This window comes from Carcharodon carcharias, chromosome 17 (genome assembly GCF_017639515.1).
Source record: "Carcharodon carcharias isolate sCarCar2 chromosome 17, sCarCar2.pri, whole genome shotgun sequence".
Taxonomy (NCBI): Eukaryota; Metazoa; Chordata; class Chondrichthyes; order Lamniformes; family Lamnidae; genus Carcharodon; species Carcharodon carcharias.
The window spans coordinates 1,037,796-1,054,604 of NC_054483.1; the positions used below are offsets into that span (position 1 = coordinate 1,037,796).

General features: G+C 46.6%; 1 pseudogene; it reads left to right on the top strand.

Annotated features, from left to right (window-relative positions):
* The window catches only part of LOC121290040, a 62,778-nt pseudogene extending 53,716 nt beyond the window's left edge, over positions 1–9,062 (top strand).
* The last annotated feature ends 7,747 nt before the right edge of the window (positions 9,063–16,809 follow it).

Consider the following 16,809-nt stretch of genomic DNA (forward strand, 5'->3'; position numbering starts at 1 on the left):
TGTGCACCAAAACAGTGAAACATTATTGCCATGTAGACACCGAAAAATACATCGCTCCAACACGGTCTGAGTACAAGAAAGGACAGTCATTGACTTCAGTTTGGAACTACAGCCAAGGAAATGAGGCACTAGTAGTTTATCAGGTCTGCTGATATGCTGGGGAATTGGAGCTGACCTCTCCCCCAGTGTATATGAAACCATGCTATCGCTTACCTGCTTAAAGTACCAGGCAAGGTGACACTACTTTCAAAGTGAATGCATTTGAATCTTTAGAGTTAATCATCCCATGAATCCTGATGCTTTTTGGTGAGACCGGGAGGCAGTGGTGCTATTATCAGGGGATTTAATTAAGGAGCGAGTTACTGGAAAGAAAGGGACATGCCAGGGAAAGAATTTCAACCAAGCACAATCAATCTTTTACAATCCCCTAGTGATTTCATTAGGATTACATCATCGACCCTACTCTCTCCCGATTTTGTCTCTTTAATCCCTTCAGGACTTTTGAATAGCTTCATTTAAATAGAACCTAGATGGGGTAGAGCGGAGAGGCAGTGTAAGGATATATTGATATAGTTACCACCAGGTTAACAGGGGTGAACTGACTCCTCTCTTTGTCCCACTCCTGAGTTGGTTATAACAGAGTTTGAATTTGAAAGGGAGGTGACATTGCCAATTTAATATTTATTTAACATTGTACTATCTCCGTGCAAGAAATAAGCCAACCAGTTTCCTTAAGTTAACAAGGAAGAAGTTAGGTTTATTGATGAACCTCACTCAGGTAAAGAAGCAGAAATTATTAATAAAAGGTTTAAAAAGTATAAAATGTCCAATTATCCATTAATGTAAAACAACACACACACAATCCTCCTCCCTGCCAGTCTGAGCATGCAGAAAAGAAATAAAACTCTTACAGAGAATCGGATCTTAAAAACTTGGCCAAGAAGCAAGTAAAGACAGGGGAAAGAAATAATTCCTGGAGTCTCCTGATGCTTGTTGACAGCTGGAGGGTCCTGGTCCACAGAAGCTGCTGGTTCTTGGGGTTTCTCACTGGAGACAGTAGTGTTGCCTCGGGATTCTCCTTTATGAACTCCCAGTTTGCAGCAATGAGGTCTTTTGGTGGGTTTTTCCAATCACAAACAACTCATCTTTGGTGAGAGAAGTTTCAGAAGAAAGATAGAGGGGAAGTAAAAAAGCAGCCCGTTTGATTGGCACCCCATCCATAACCTTCATTCTATCCACACATTGGCAGTAGTGTGTACCGTCTACAGGATGCAGGAACTCCCCAAGGTTCCTTAGGCAGCACATTCCAAACTCATGACCGGTACCATCTAGAAGGTCAAAGGCAGCAGACACATGGGAGCACCACCACCTGGAAGTTCCCCTCCAAGCCAATCTCCATCTTGATTTGGAAATATATCACCGTTCCTTCACTGTCGCTGGGTCCAAATCCTGGAACTCCCTCCCTAACAGCACTGTGGGTGTACCTACACCACATGGACTGCAGCGGTTCCAGAAGGCAGCTCACCACCACCTTCTCAAGGGCAACTAGGGATGGGTAATAAACGCTGGCCCAGCCAGTGCTCACATCCCATGAATGAACAAAACATCAAAACATCACTTATTTCATTACTCCTTGTGTCATCTTCCTGCACACTACTAGTTGCCATGCTTCCCGACACAATAACAGGCTTTCAATACACTTCAGAATAGCCTGTACACTCTTCCTTCCCCATGTACACCAGAGCTGTGAAGGGCTGATAGGCCTCCCTCTGCGCCTAGGGGTGAAGGAATCCATTCCATGTTACTATATGAAGGCCAAACTCAATATGTCCCATAGCATCTCATAACTGTATTAATTTTTAATCACCTTAGCAAACCTTGTTATTTACCTCCTGAAGGATCCTCATTGGGGCAGCACTTGCTGAGGCATAATTTGTCTGAGAACTTAGATCATCAGAAATAGGAGCAGGAGTAGGCCATTCAGCCCCTTGAGCCTGTCCACCATTCATGGCTGATCTGATTATAGTCTTAACTCCACTTTCCTGCCTTTCCCCTCGACTCCCTTGTTGATCAAAAATCTAACACAGCCTTGAGCTATCCCCTACTGCTCTCTGGGGGAGAGAATTCCACAGATTAACAACCCTCTGAGAGAAGAAATTCCTCCTCATCTCTGTCTTAAATGGGAGACCCCTTATTTTTAAACTGTGTCCCCAATTCTAGTCAGACAGTGAGTGTTGACAGGATGTGGCCTTGAATTCTAGCTTGATCTTGGCCTTATCCTTCACCCACACAAATACACACCCCACCAGGTCTTGCTGCACTGATCAGGAGCAACGTCCTCTCCTTAATCCAGGCCCAAATTAGCAGCCCTCCTCTTCTGTGATACTGGGATAAGTGAATGTGTAAACTCGAGCTCACCCAAAACTCTGCTTCCTGTGTCTTAACTCACACCGAGTCCCGTTTCCCTATCACTCCCTGTGCTCGCTGACCAACACTGGCTCCTGGTCAAGCGCCATCTTGATTTTAAAATTCTCAACCTTGCTTTCAAATCTCTCACCACCTCGCTCCCACTGTCTCTGTATCTCCTCCAGTCCCCACAACCCTCCGAGATCTCTGCCTTCCTCTAATTCTGGTCTCCCGAGCCCCCCTGATTTGAATCTCTCCACTATTGGCGGCCGTGCCTTCAGCTGCCTGGGCCCCGAGCTCTGGAATTCCCTCCCTACACCCTCTCCCCACCCTCTCTACATCACACTCCTCCTTTAAGACGCTCCTTAAAACCCACCTCTTTGACCGAGAATTTGGTTATCTGACCTAATATCTCCTTATGTGGCCCGGGGTCACTCTTTGTTTTACAATGCTCCTGTGAAGCTTGGGATTTACGTGAATGGTGTGATATAATTTGTTGTTGAAATAAAAGCCAGCATGGATTGTCCCCTACTTCTAGTAAAAGCCACAGGGTAAAAGATAACGTGGGCGAGGGATGTTATAGGGACAGTCCCGCCTCTCTCCAAGCAGCAGAAAGGGGCCAAGAAGCCAAACGAGCACTTAGTTCAATCCGCGACAGACAGAGAGGGGCCTGGGGGGGCCTCAGCTTTGATGGCAGTGTCGCTCCCACAGGAACATCCCCATAATGAGCCTTTGACTAGCGCATGTGAAGGCCCACAGCTCAGAGCGGCACTCTAGAAGCAGCAGCCAAACCAACGAGGAGCTGGAAGACTGCGGAAAGCACAAAACTGGGGACTAGCCCCTAAGCATGGTGTGACGGTGGGAGCTCGGATTGTGCGCGGAGGCTGCCAAAAGGGTCAGTCCCCACTCTTAGCTCACCAGTTGCCAAGGGGTGCTGGGTCTTACACATCTTTCACATGGGCTGGTTGCTCACTGACCCTTGACCCATGCTATGGAAAACTCTCACAATGATTTAATTTTTGAGTTCAAATTGGCGGACACAAAAATTGGCAAGGGTGAAACCCATTTGTAAATCAGAAAAAGTTCTGATTTACAGCGACACATTCCAGCTCCATAGTTGGCCGGTTCTAATAGTCCTCAATAATCCCGATATTTTCATTTCTGTTTTTCAAACAGCTCGTCCTGGACTGTGTGGACCTTCCCCCAAGGAGTCGCAGGGGATTTCGGACAGTGGCACCATGGTTTTAATTTGTGACATGTCCTGCTGAGGGCCTGCTGCCTGGAGACTGACCCTGTCTCTCCTCATGTCATGGGTAACCATTGGAGGAGTGATGATTCTCCTCAGGGTTCCTCTGCACCTCTCGAATGCCCAGCTGACAGGGTCAGCGCTCGCAGACCCACAACACCACGTGGACCTACCAACTCCGAGAACCCTACTCCTGCCCTTCTTGGGCACGAATACCACGCGCAAGGTCTGTATCTCATGACCGCTTCCCTGAGTGCTTTAGACAGCTCTTAACACTGCCAACCCAAGACAGAGGTCTGCTCCGTGTGGTGATCACATGATCATGGCTGTGGGAGGAGCCCTCTTTCGAGGAGGCGTTAAATGAGCCTGCCCTCTCCGGTGCCCTATATGGAAGAAGAGCAGGGGAATCCTCCCTGGTGTCCTGGCCAATATTTACCCCTCAATCAACATCACAAAAAAAAAACAGCCAGTCATTATCGCATTGCTGCTTGTGGGAGCTTGCTGTGCGCAAAGTTTCTGCTGCATTTCTGACATTACAACAGTGACTGTACTTCAAAAATGTACCCCCACTTTGCTTGTTTCAGCTAAATGGAATAAGTGACAGCCATTTGCTGACTCATTCCTCAGAGCAATGCCTTGACCAATTAGAGTCAAGCTGCCTGGTTTAAATTTCAAACAATGCTTAACAGTTCACTGTCAGCCATCATTGGTGCAATCTCCATGGCAACGCCTCTACCAATCAGAGTCCACTTGCCAACCAATCAGCACTCTCTTCACATACAGTATAAATTGTTGTTTCCCCTTATATTGCTATTCTTGCGAAGAGTCCCGATGGGTGCAAGACGAAAAGCTTCAACATGTCTCTTTTTTTAGCAATACCCAAGTTCTGCACTATTAAATGCCTACTTAAATAGGCACCTCATTGTCCATAAAGTGCTTCAAGACACCCTATAGTCATGAAAGACACTAAATTAATGCAATATAAATAAATATAATTTCTTTTTCATGTACTTATCTAGCTTCCCCTTAAATGCATCGTTACTATTATCTTCAGATACTCCATATGGCAGCTAGCTCCAGATGCTTATCACTGTTTTGAGTACAGAAGTTTCTTCTGAATTCGCTGCTTGAGTTATCAGTGACTATCTAATATTTATCGCCCCTAGCTTTGGACACCCCACAAGTAGAAATATCCCCATATCAACCCCGTGAAATCCTTTAATCATTTTGAAGATCACCATGAGGTCTTTTCTGATCAAACAGCCCCAGTCTGTTTCGGTCTTTCCTGATAGTTAATGCTCTCAGTGCCAGTGTTGTCCTTAGAAATAATTTTTGCTCCTTTTTCAATGCCTCTTCCTCTGTCTTAACCAGGACTGAGCACTTGGGTTGTTGCAGCCACCTGGCTGCACCCTTTGAACATCAGAACGAGGAGCAGGAGTCGGCAATTCAGCCCCTCAAGCCTGACCCGCCATTCAATACGATCATGGCTGATCTAATTTCGGCCTCAACTCCAATTTCCCACCCTCTCCCCATAACCTTTGAACCCGTTACTAATTAAAAATCTGTCTATCTCCTCCTTAAATTTATCCAGCGTCCTGGCAACCACTGCACTCTGAGGTAGTGAATTCCACAGATTCACGGCCCTTTGAGAAAAGTAATTCCTCCTCATCTCTGATTTAAATCTACCACCCCTTAGCCTAAAACTATGACCTCTCATTCTAGAATGCCCCACAAGGGGAAACATCCGCTCCACGTCTACTTTGTCTATCCCCTTTAGCATCTTATATACCTCAATTAGATCTCCTCTCATCCTTCTAAACTCTAGCGAGTATAGGCCTAAACTGCTCAATCTCTCCTCATAAGACAAGCCCTGCATCTCTGGAATCAATCTAGTGAACCTCCTCTGAACCGCCTCCAATGCAACTACATTCTTCCTCAAGTAAGGGGACCAAAACTGTGCCCAGTACTCCAGGTGCGGTCTCACCAATGCCTTGTGCAGTTGCAACAACACTTCCCTGTTTTTATACTCTATTCCTTTAGCAATAAATGTCAAAATTCCATTTGCCTTCCTTATTACCTGCTGTACCTGCAGACTAGCTTTCAGTGATTCATGCACGAGGACACCCAGATCCCTCTGCACTGAATCATTCTGAAGTTTCTCTCTATTTAAATAATAAGTCGCTTTTTTATTCTTCTGACCAAAATGGATAATAACCTTCATGCACAGTTGCTTTGAAAGTTGGTTGCTGGCATGAATCTGAAGGTTGGGTGATATTAGGTGGACGAGTGGTGTGGAACTAACTATCTCACTGTTGTTTAAGCTTGAAGGCAATGCTATAGCTGTCATTCATTTTGTACAACACTGGGGCAGGAGGTGGCCTGGAATCTAGGCCAAGACGATCGAAGGAGAAATCCTTACAGTGTGGTTCATTCAGCAGCTTTGCCACTAATTAATGTGCGATAAATTATTAGCAGCAAAATGCAAGAGACACACTGTAGAATGGGGTCCCTGGATCCCTCAGATGCTAGGAAAGGCCCCTAAAGAGGCTGTGCCATTTGTAATGTACTATACACGGTTTGTCGGGTTATTCCACACAGCTGGAATTCAGCTTGTGTTAACTGTATAAGTCCCTCTGTGATTCAGGACGACTGTCGATGCTGGCCTGAATCTCAGTGTTGCAAGACAAACCTCCCAACTGCAGTGCGTTCCTGTCCGGGGTCGCTAGTCAGGGGCTTTGATGTTTCTGGAGGGCTGTGATCCTCTTAAGGGAATTGGGAGATATGTTAATGTTGGCAGTCTAACTTAAATATTACTGAAAAGAGACAGGTCGCCAAATCTTTTCATCTTGGACTCATCAGGACAAATACAAGAATGCCAAATATCAGGCCATTACAATTTATACTGATTTATAGTATATAGTAATTTATACTACAGGAGACAAAGGGTGCTAATTGGTTAGCACTTCATCTCTGACTGGCCGACTTTTATTTTATTATCTGTTTGATTATTTTCTTGTTGCTTTCTCAATGGCAACACCGCGGCCAATCAGAGTTGAGTTGTCAACCAATCAGCACCCTTTTCTCCTCATGATCATTTGAAATTTGGCATTCTTGTGCTTGTCCAAGATAAGTCCAAGATGAAAAGTTTTGGCAACATGTCTCTCGTTTCTGTGAGATTCAAAATCTGTACAGGGCCTGGGAAGAGAATCCCTGCGCCCTGGAGCTTCTTCTGTTTCCTGGCCCCTTATTTCCCCCCACTTTGACCCTCAACCATAGTGGTATTGTTGCTGGATTAGTAACCCAGAGACCCAGGGTAATACTCTGGGGACCTGGGCTCAAATCCCACCACAGCAGGTGGTGGAATTTGAATTCAATAGAAATCTGGAATTAAATGTGAGTATTGTAAAAAAAAACCCATCTAATTCACTAATGTCCTTTAGGGAAGGAAATCTACTGGCCTCCGTGTGACTCCACACCTACAGCTATGTGGTTGACTCTAAACTGGCCCCTGAACAAGGGCAATTAGGGATGGGCAATTAATGCTGGCCTAGCCAGTGATGCCCACATCCCATGAATGAACCTTATTCACACAGAACGAATCTTATCTTATTCATACAGGTCCCCCTCCCCACTGACCTGTCTGGGTGGCACCTGCCCTCCTCTGATCTTTTCTGACCGCCATGTCCCCTACCCCTCCCTTTTCTCATTTAAAAAAATAATTGTAATCTCATGACTTTGAGCCAGAGCACCCCTCCCCCACCCTGCCCACAACAGGGGATTCCCCACCCCCTCCCCCTCCCCTGGGCCTTGGTTCCAGACTACTCAGCGACTGCTTGGTCCAATTTTATTAACACGGAACAATTTTGTGGTGACAGGTTCCTCAGTCCATCATCATTGGCGTTCGGAAAGGGGGCACCCGGGTGCTCTTAGAGATGCTGAACCTCCACCCGGACATTGTGGTGGTCAAGGCTGAAGTTCAAGGCTGGGACGATGATTACCACAGGGGCTTCGGCTGGTACCGTCAGCAGATGCCAGCCTCACTGCTCAGCCAAGTCACCATGGAGAAGACACCCGGTTACTTCACGTCCGCAAAGGTCCCCGGAAGAATTCACGGCATGAACAGCTCCACCCGGCTCCTGCTGATTGTGCGGGATCTCACCGAGCGGGTTATATCAGACTACACCCAGGTGCTGTGCAACAGGATCGAGCACCACAAGGCCAAGAGCCACTCGAAGAGATCCTCATGCAGAACGGAAAAGTGAACAGCAAGTACAAAGCTGATCAGCGCAGCCTCTACCACGTTCACATGACAGCCTGGCTCGAGTGCTTCCCGCTGCAGCAAATCCACATTGTCGACGGAGACGTCCTGATCGAGGATTCGCTGTCAGAGCTGCAGAAGGTGGAGAGCTTCCTCCGACTCCCTCCACGCATCCAGCCCTCCAATTTCTACTTCTACTGCCTGCGGACCGGGGGCTGCCAGAGGTGCCTGGACCGTTCCAAAGGCCGGACCCACCCTGCGGTGAACAGAACAGCGCTGGGCCAGCTCTGCCGCTACTTCCACCAACACAACCGGAGTTTCTTCCGGATGGTCGGAAGGACGTTCCGCCGGTGCTGAAGCGGGAGAGGGGCGGCTCACTCACTGACTGCCTGTGCTGTGACCGGGCATTTGCCACTCAGCCGACCAGCTTCGTCGCTGCACTCTGGACGGAGCCTTGTACATTCTCGAGACACAACTGGACGCAGGGTCCCAAACAATCTGTCACCTCCGGGGAGACTTTCCCTTTGAGATAAAAGCAAAATACTGTGGATGCTGGAAATCTGAAACAAAAACAGAAAACGCTGGAAAAACTCAGCAGGTCTGACAGCCTCTGTGGAGAGAGAAAAACAACAGAGTTAGCGCTTCGAGTCCGTATGACTCTTGAGAGCTGCTGAGCCTCACCTTTGAGCTTTGCATTTCAAAAAGGGGATGCTTTGTGCTTTTGTTGCAAATGTTAATTGGGAAAACTTTCGGTTTATTTCTAAAAAAGACTATTTGCACATTTTGTAGTCGGTACTCGGACCTTCCTCCATTAACAGAGAGCTAAAAACAGTTTTGGTTTTCTTAAATTAAGTGGCCATTTAGTATAATGGATGCGCAGCACTATCGTGCAGAAATCCTCCGAGCACTTCAGCAACAGTGAGTTGATTGCTGGCAGGGCACTGGTGACATATGGCTTCCGCACAAAGTAAACGTTACAGACTTATCCCATCAGTCACCTAACCACAGGCTCAAATGCCGTGCAGTAGTTACAATTCAGTGTTGCTGGAAAGAGACATTTTGTCAAAGCTGGCTCATTCCTCAGGGCAATGCCTCGACCAATCAGAGTCAAACTTCCTGGTTTAAATTTCAAACAATGCTGGGCAGTTAACTGTCAGTCACCATCAACTGGTGCATTCTCCTTGGCAACACCTCTACCAAACATCATGCACTTTCAAACCAATCAGCACTCTCTTCTCGTAACAGTATAAAGTTGTTGCTCCCCAGACATTGGTATTCTTGCAATTTTCCTGATGAGTGTAAAACCACAAACTTTGACAAAATGTCTTTATTCACCAATATCAAGCTCTGAAACACCAAACGACCATTAGTTATGATTCAGTTACACTTACAATAAAATTTTGAGCTGTTCACACCATCTGAAAAATGTGCAAAGTGTGATGTATTGGTTTCAAAAGTGCCAGGCAGTGTCCCACAGCCTGGCCGGCATGAAGTGACAGAGTGCCAACCTTTAATTCTTCTTCCTGCTGTCGTCAGAACCGACTGAGCTGGACTTTACGCTGAAAGGTCACTGTTGTTTAAAGACCAGCAACGCCAGGTGAGCACACATGGGGGAAAACGCAAAATCCATGCGTTTCTGTGCATAATAAGACCTCTTTCACCCCTGCTCCTCCTGCGCTGGTTTCAGCAGCAACAAGAATGTGAGCAACAGCTTTTTTACCCTGTAAGTGGGCCTACGAGGGTATCGAAAGTGGATATGACCAATGATCTCGAAAAGAAATTGGATGGTTGGTGGGAACAGGAATCAAACTCACTTGAATTCCCTACAGAGAGCCAGCATGGACTCAATGGGCAGAATGTCCTTCTAAACATGCCACAGTAAAGCTTGTCCATTATTGGCATTGAGATAAGTTTTTAAAATTTCATTCATGGGATTTGGGCATTTAATGTTCATCCATTATTGCCCTGGTTCAGGGGGGATTTAAGAGTCAAACCACATTACAATGTGGTCTGGAGTCACATAGAGATCAGACCAGGTAAGGACAGCAGATTCCCTTCCATTAGTAGACCAGATGAGTTTTTAATAACAGTTTCATAGTCATCATTAGACTTTGAATTCCAATTTTTCCATCATATTCAAATTTGATCATTGCCACAGTGGGATTTGAACACAGTCCCCAGAGAATTACCTTGGGCTCTTAGGGTTACCAGCCCCATACCAATATCGCTACACAACCACCTCACCTTAAACACTAATACCAGCCAAGCAACCACTGGCCATGCATCTTCTCAATCTCAACCCCACCTCAGCCACCGTATGCAACTAAGGCAATGATTTGTATTGGTTCAATCTTTACCATTCTGTCACTGTCCCTGTTATGGATTAAGCAACACCAGACCAACAGCTTTCGATGTAACTAAAAATAGTCTGAGCTTTCAACTAATTGAATACCAAGCATTTGAACAAAAGACTGGTGCAGTCCAGTCAATTTGACATCAAATCATTGCATCCCAATCATCTGTAACAGGCCAATACCAACAACTTGGACTAATATGGAACTTTTAGTGTGGGAAAACATTTCACATGGTGCATCATCACAGGAACAGAATCAGGAATTGACAAAGAGTCATGGGAAGAAAATTATGACCAAACAGTAACCAAAGCCAAAGAGTTTTAAAGGAGAGGAGAGAGGTAGAGAGAGGGAATTCCAGAGCTGAAGGCATGGCCGCCAATGATAGAGCGATTCAAATCAGGCTTACTCAAGAGGCCAGAATTAAAGAAGTGTAGAGATCTCAGAGGGTTATTGGGGCTGGGGAAGATTACAGAGATAGGGACGGGCGATGGAGGGATTTGAAATCAAGGATGAGAATGTTTAAATCAAAATGTTGCTTGACCAGGAGCCGGTGTAGGTCAGCGAGCATAGGGGATGATAAGGGAAGGGGACTCGGTGTGAGTTATGGCTCGAGCAGGAGAATTTTGGATGAGCTCCAGTTTACGGGGGGTAGAATGAGGGAGACCAGGTAGGAGTGTGTCGGAATAGTTGAGACTAGAGGTATCGAAGGCAGGGATGAGGGTTTCAGCAGTGGACGAGCTGAGACAGGGCGAAGTCGAGCGGTGTGATGGAGGGTGGAAGGAGGAAGCTGATGGAGAGAAAATCTGGAAGTTCAGCCAAAGGCCGAATGGATGTCGAGACTACAAACCAGACTGAATCAGCTGGCAAGGGGGGGCACAGGCAGTAGGTATGGAGCAACTTTGTTGCTGCTTGGACTGGAGTTAATGGCTTTGGCCTTCCTGGGATTTAATTGGAGGAGATTCCTGCTTGTGCAGTACTGGGTGTCCAATACGCCATGCGACAAATTAGAAACAGAAGAGGAGTCGAGCCAGGTAGAGCTGAGAGTCGTCAGTGTATGTGTGGAATCGGATATGGCGAGGGCCAGCATGAAGAGAAATAGGAGGGATCCAAGGATAGATCCTTGGGGGAGTATCAGGTGAGGTTGCGGGTGTGGGAAGGAAGCCATTGCAGGTGGTTCCCTGGCTACGATCTGATAGTTAAGAATGGAACTGGGCCAGTGCAGTCCCACCCAGCTGGGAGACAGTGGAGGGGCGCTGGAGGAGGCCAGTGTGGTTGACCGTGCCAGAGGCTGTGGAGGGGTCGAGAAGGGACAGCCCACACCATTACAGCTCCACAGGGTGTTACCTGCTCCTGCCAGTGATGCTTCAGTGATGTGATGGGAGGGATTCAAGGTGGGAAAGGTGGACGCAGATTTGTGAGCTTGTTCGAGGACTTTTGAGGGACAGAGCGCTTGGCAACAGTCTTCATAGGCAGGGAGGTCTGGCAAGGATTTAAACGTGGTGGCTTTTGGTGACGACAAGGTTCAGATCTTGTTCTGATGAAGGTCTTGAGCCTTAAACCTCTTGCTGATTCTCATGTCTGGACTATAGGACAGTAACTCTCTGCTCGCTACCAACCCCAAATATTCTGTACTTTACACTGGCCATGGTGGGTCAGAGAGGAAATGAAGTCAGATTTGTCTACACATGCGCTTCAGGGGAATCAGTTTGGAAGAGTTTTGAACGGTGAATTCAAACCCGACTTACTATAAATAGAATATGGATCCTTTTTCAAACTGTCTGTTCCTGAGTGTGGGAACTTTAATATATTTCAGGGCACACACATCCCAAATTCCCCAAGTGTATCACTCAGAATCAACTCACCTCAGAGTTAGCTTGGATAAGATACAATTAAATCTCAGTCACCTACAAATGAGAGGAATAGGTCTGGAAAGCACAGTTTTCCTCTAGAATTTTGGTCCATTAAAGTTGTGCCTCACAGGTTCTACTTAAGTCAACAGCAGGTAATTACTTAAAGTCATTGAGCACAGAAGGAGGCCATTCAGCCCATTGAGTCCATGCTGGCTCTCTGTAGCTCAATCCAGTCAGTCCCATTCCCCCCTCTATCCCCGTATCCCTGTGAGTTAATTTCCCTCAAATGGCCACAAAAATTTCCTTTTGAAATCATTCATCGTCTCCACTTCCACCACCCTTGTGGGCAGCGAGTTCCAGCTCATTACCACTCGCTGTGCAAAAATATTCTTCCTCACAACCGCCCCATATCTCACCCAAAAGTTTAAATCTGTATCCCCCTAGTCCTTGCACCATCAGCCAATGGGAACGGCTTCTCTTTGTCTATTTGCGTTCTGATCAATCAGCGGAACCAATTCCACAGGAAAGGTACCAGCCTAAATGAGTGTTCGAATTCCCCAGCGTAAAGAGAAAGCCATAATCATTAACCTTATATGAAAAGGTAATCTTTCCAGTAACAGACTGCGGTTTGTTTTGAAAGAGAAACTAAAATGCAGAACTGGAGAAAGGCTGAAACCGATGGATTTCTGATTAATGTGATATGTAAGTTACCAATTCCCTCCCCTCCCCTCCTGACCTGCCTTCACCCTCTGATAGCCCATTGAACCCATTGGCCCACGATATTTGGCTGTTATTTTGGTTTTGTCCACCAGATGGGGACAGTGGTACAATTCACACAAGCTCAGCCCTCTTTGGACCTGCGAGCGTTTACAGACGTCTGTCATGAAGGGTCAACTCTGGGTGCCATTAATAAACTTGACTTAATAACATAACAGCTCCCACAAGTGATATATGAGGCAATTGTGGCATAGTGCTAACGTCATTGGACTAATAATCCAGAAGCCCAGACTAATGCCTGAAGACATGGGCTCATAATCTCACCCTGGCTGACTTCAAATTCAATTTTAAAAATCTGGAGCTGAAAGCAGTATGACAACTAACATCAACTGTTGTAAAAATGCATCTGGTTCACTGATGCCCTTAGAGAAGGAAATCTGCCTTCCTCACCTGATCTGGCCTACATGTGACTCCAGACCCACAGCAATGAGATTGACTCTGAACTACCCCCTGAAATGGCCAAGCAAGCCACTCAGTTCAAGGGCAATTAGGGACGGGCAACAAATGCTGGCCTTGCCAGTGACACCCACATCCCACGAAAGGATAAAAAAAGCATGATGCATTTATCCTGCACATTTTAAACGGGGGTGGGTGGGTGTGCACTGGAACAGGAGATGAAGGGTTTGAGAATTAAAAATAAACAATTGAAAATTGTTTAAAAAATATGTCCCCTCATGTAACTTGGTCACAGGAGCAGGGACATGTTCTTAATGAAACGTTAAAATTTATATTTTAATTTAAAACATTGTTGGAGACCTCATCCCACCCGTGGATGAGGTTCCCTAAAAAATGCAGAGGCCACTTGGCCTTTTTGCCCTCCTGCCAATCGTAAGGTTAGATGGGCAGCAGAAAGTTACATTTAATTGGGACTTCAATGGCCTTAACAGGCCTGTTAATTGTCGGTGGCTGCGCTGCCAACTCCAGTGCGCGCCTGCCAACAGAAATATCCCACGAGTGCGCAATGATGTCGGGGCGCTTGCCGGACATTACCAGGCGTCGTTTTGCACTCGAGCTGGTCGGTCACACACCCACCCACTCCACTCAGCGAAAAATCCTGCCCCAGATCACCTGTCTGAGTGTTGTTGAGTGAGGGGCTGAATATTGACCTGGGTGCCAGGGACTCGTCGAAATCGCGCCACTTCTGCATTCGCCTGAGAAGTCAGACAGGGTCTCCGCTGGACATCTCATGTGAAAGACAGGCACCTCTGGAAGTGTGACCCTCCCTCGGTGGTGCTGAAGGTAGACAAGGAAAAGCTGATTCCCATTGGCTGATGGTGCGAGGATGAGGGGGCAGACACAGATTTAAAATTTTGGGTAACAGATACGGGGTTGTTGGGGGGAGGGGGATGTGAGGAGGAACTTCTTTTACACAGCGAGTGGGAATGAGCTGGAACTCGTTGCCTATGAGGGTGGTGAAAGTGGAAACGATGAAAGATTTCAAGAGGGAATTGGATGGACACTCGAGGGAAATAAACTCACAGGGAGACGGGGATGGAGTGGGGGGGAATGGGACTGACTGGATTGACCTACAGAGCAAGGATTTGATGGGCTGAATGGCCTCCTTCTTTGCTCCAACTGGGATTTGAACCCATAACTGACTGAGCCACAGCTGATCTTGAGAGAATTGTGTTTAGCTACCAGATCGTGATTATTTATAAAGAATAATTTGTTATAATGCCATCTAAACACACACATCTCACAATCCCCCAGGTCCACTTGTCAGAGCCACTGGCTCACACATCAGGATTTGGTAGCACCCCAGTTTAATAAAAAGAATGAAACCCTGGCGGATTGAACACTGCCTCAAGCACTTCAGGAGCTCTGACCCACACAAGCCCAGGAATACACAGTAAATGGGAGGATACTGAGAGGTGTAGAGGAAGTGAGGGACCTTGGAATGAATGTCCACAGATCCCGGAAGGTAGCAGGACAGGTCAATAAAGTAATTAAGAAGGCAAATGGAATCTTCTCCTTTATTAGCTGAGGCACAGAATATAAGAGCAGGGAGGTTATGCTGGAACTATATAAAACATTAGTTGGGCCACTACTCGAGGACTGTGTGCAGTTCTGGTCACCTCATTATAGAAAGGATGTAATTGCATTAGCGAGGGTACAGAGGAGATTTACAAGAATGTTGGCAGGACTGGAAAATTGCAGCAATGAGGAAAGATTGGAGAGGCTGGGGTTGTTCTCCTTGGAACAGAGGGGGCTGAGGAGAGATGTACAAAATTGTGAGGGGCCTGGATAGAGTGGATGGGAAGGGTCTATTTACTTTAGCAGGGAGGTCAGTGATTAGGGGGCATTGACTCAAGGTGATTGGTAGAAAGATTAGAGGGGAGATGAGGAAAGATTTTTTCACCCAGAGGGTGTGGGGGTCCGGAACTCACTGCCTGAAGGGGTAGTAGAGGCAGAAACCCTCAACTCATCTAAAAGGTGTCTGGATCGGCACCTCGAGTGTTGTATCCTGCAGGGCTCCAGACCAAACGCTGGACAGTGGGGTTAGGCTGGGGAGGCACATCTCTCGGCTGGCACAGACATGATGGGCAGAGTGGCCTCTCTCTGTGCCATAAAATTTCTATGATTCTATCCTATGATTTTTAAACCAGTGTTATTGCAGCTATGGTGGTGTTTAGGGGACGCAGGGAGCCACTGAAGAGATAATGAGTGCCTCTGGGACCTCAGAGCAGAGGGTCCTATCTTCACAAAGCCATCTTGCGGCTTTTTCATCTTGAGGCAGCTTTAAAGCAGCTCCACACAGACAAGATAACTGCTAATCACTTAACACGGTTCACATGAACCACACACTCGGGTCAATCATCAAGTGCAGGGGCCACATTTGAACCCAAGTGCAAACAACACTGAGAGAGATTAAAGACTCCCTTTTACCTCCACTTCCAAAACAGAACCACCCCCCCACCTCCCCTTGCTGGAAGTGATAACTTAAGGCATAACACAAGCTTGTATCAAAACACAAAGAAAGGAGGCTCTGTATCTGACGGAGAGAAGGATTTTAAAATCGAAAAGCTCCATTCAACAGTAAACACGCAACAAACTGTCGTCTCACTGTTGGCTTCGATTGACATTTTGACACATGTTCTGTGGGTCTCGGGAGCTGGATTCTCTGGTCTGTATCTGTGGACGGAACTGTACAACATGTGACAACTGTCTCTGAACCCTGACCCCCTCCCCAGCCACAGAGGGGGAGAGACAGACACAGCAAGGGGGTGGGGGGGAGGTGGGGGGCTACAATAGCAAGGATAAGGCACAGCAAGCGACGTGGATAAAGCGAGGGATTCCCCTTTAAATATCTCTAATGCTTTCCACAGGAGGCTGGTCGATGCATTGCTGAATCTTTGAAGTAACATTTCTTGATGTCAGTTAAAAATTTGCCTTTATTATGTCTCCTTCTCTGTGCTATTTACTTTAGAGAATGATGGGTGACCATTTGGCCCATCCAGTCAGTACCAGCTCTTTTGAAGGACAATCCAGTTAGTCCCACTTCTCTTTTCCCAAACAACAGCCACATTTCTTTTTCCATCAACTATTCATCCAATTCCTCTTGAATTTCTCTCCACCATCATATCAGCACATTCCTAAATCCTAAACAGCAGTTATATAAAAAAACCTTCTTCTATATCTAAGTTCTAGCTCTTCATCTCACCCTATTGACCCTTCCATCATTAGAAACATTTTCTTTTTCTACCATCCATCAAAATATCTCATGATTTTAAACCAGAAACTGAACTGGACCAGCCTAATAAATATTGTGGCTACAAGACCAGGTCAGGGGCTGGGAATTCTGCAGAGTAACTCACCCCCTGACTCCCCAAAACCTGTCCACCATCTACAAGGCACAAGTCAGGAGTGGAATACTCTCCACTTGCCTGGATGAGTGCAGCTCCCACAAGAAGCTCGACA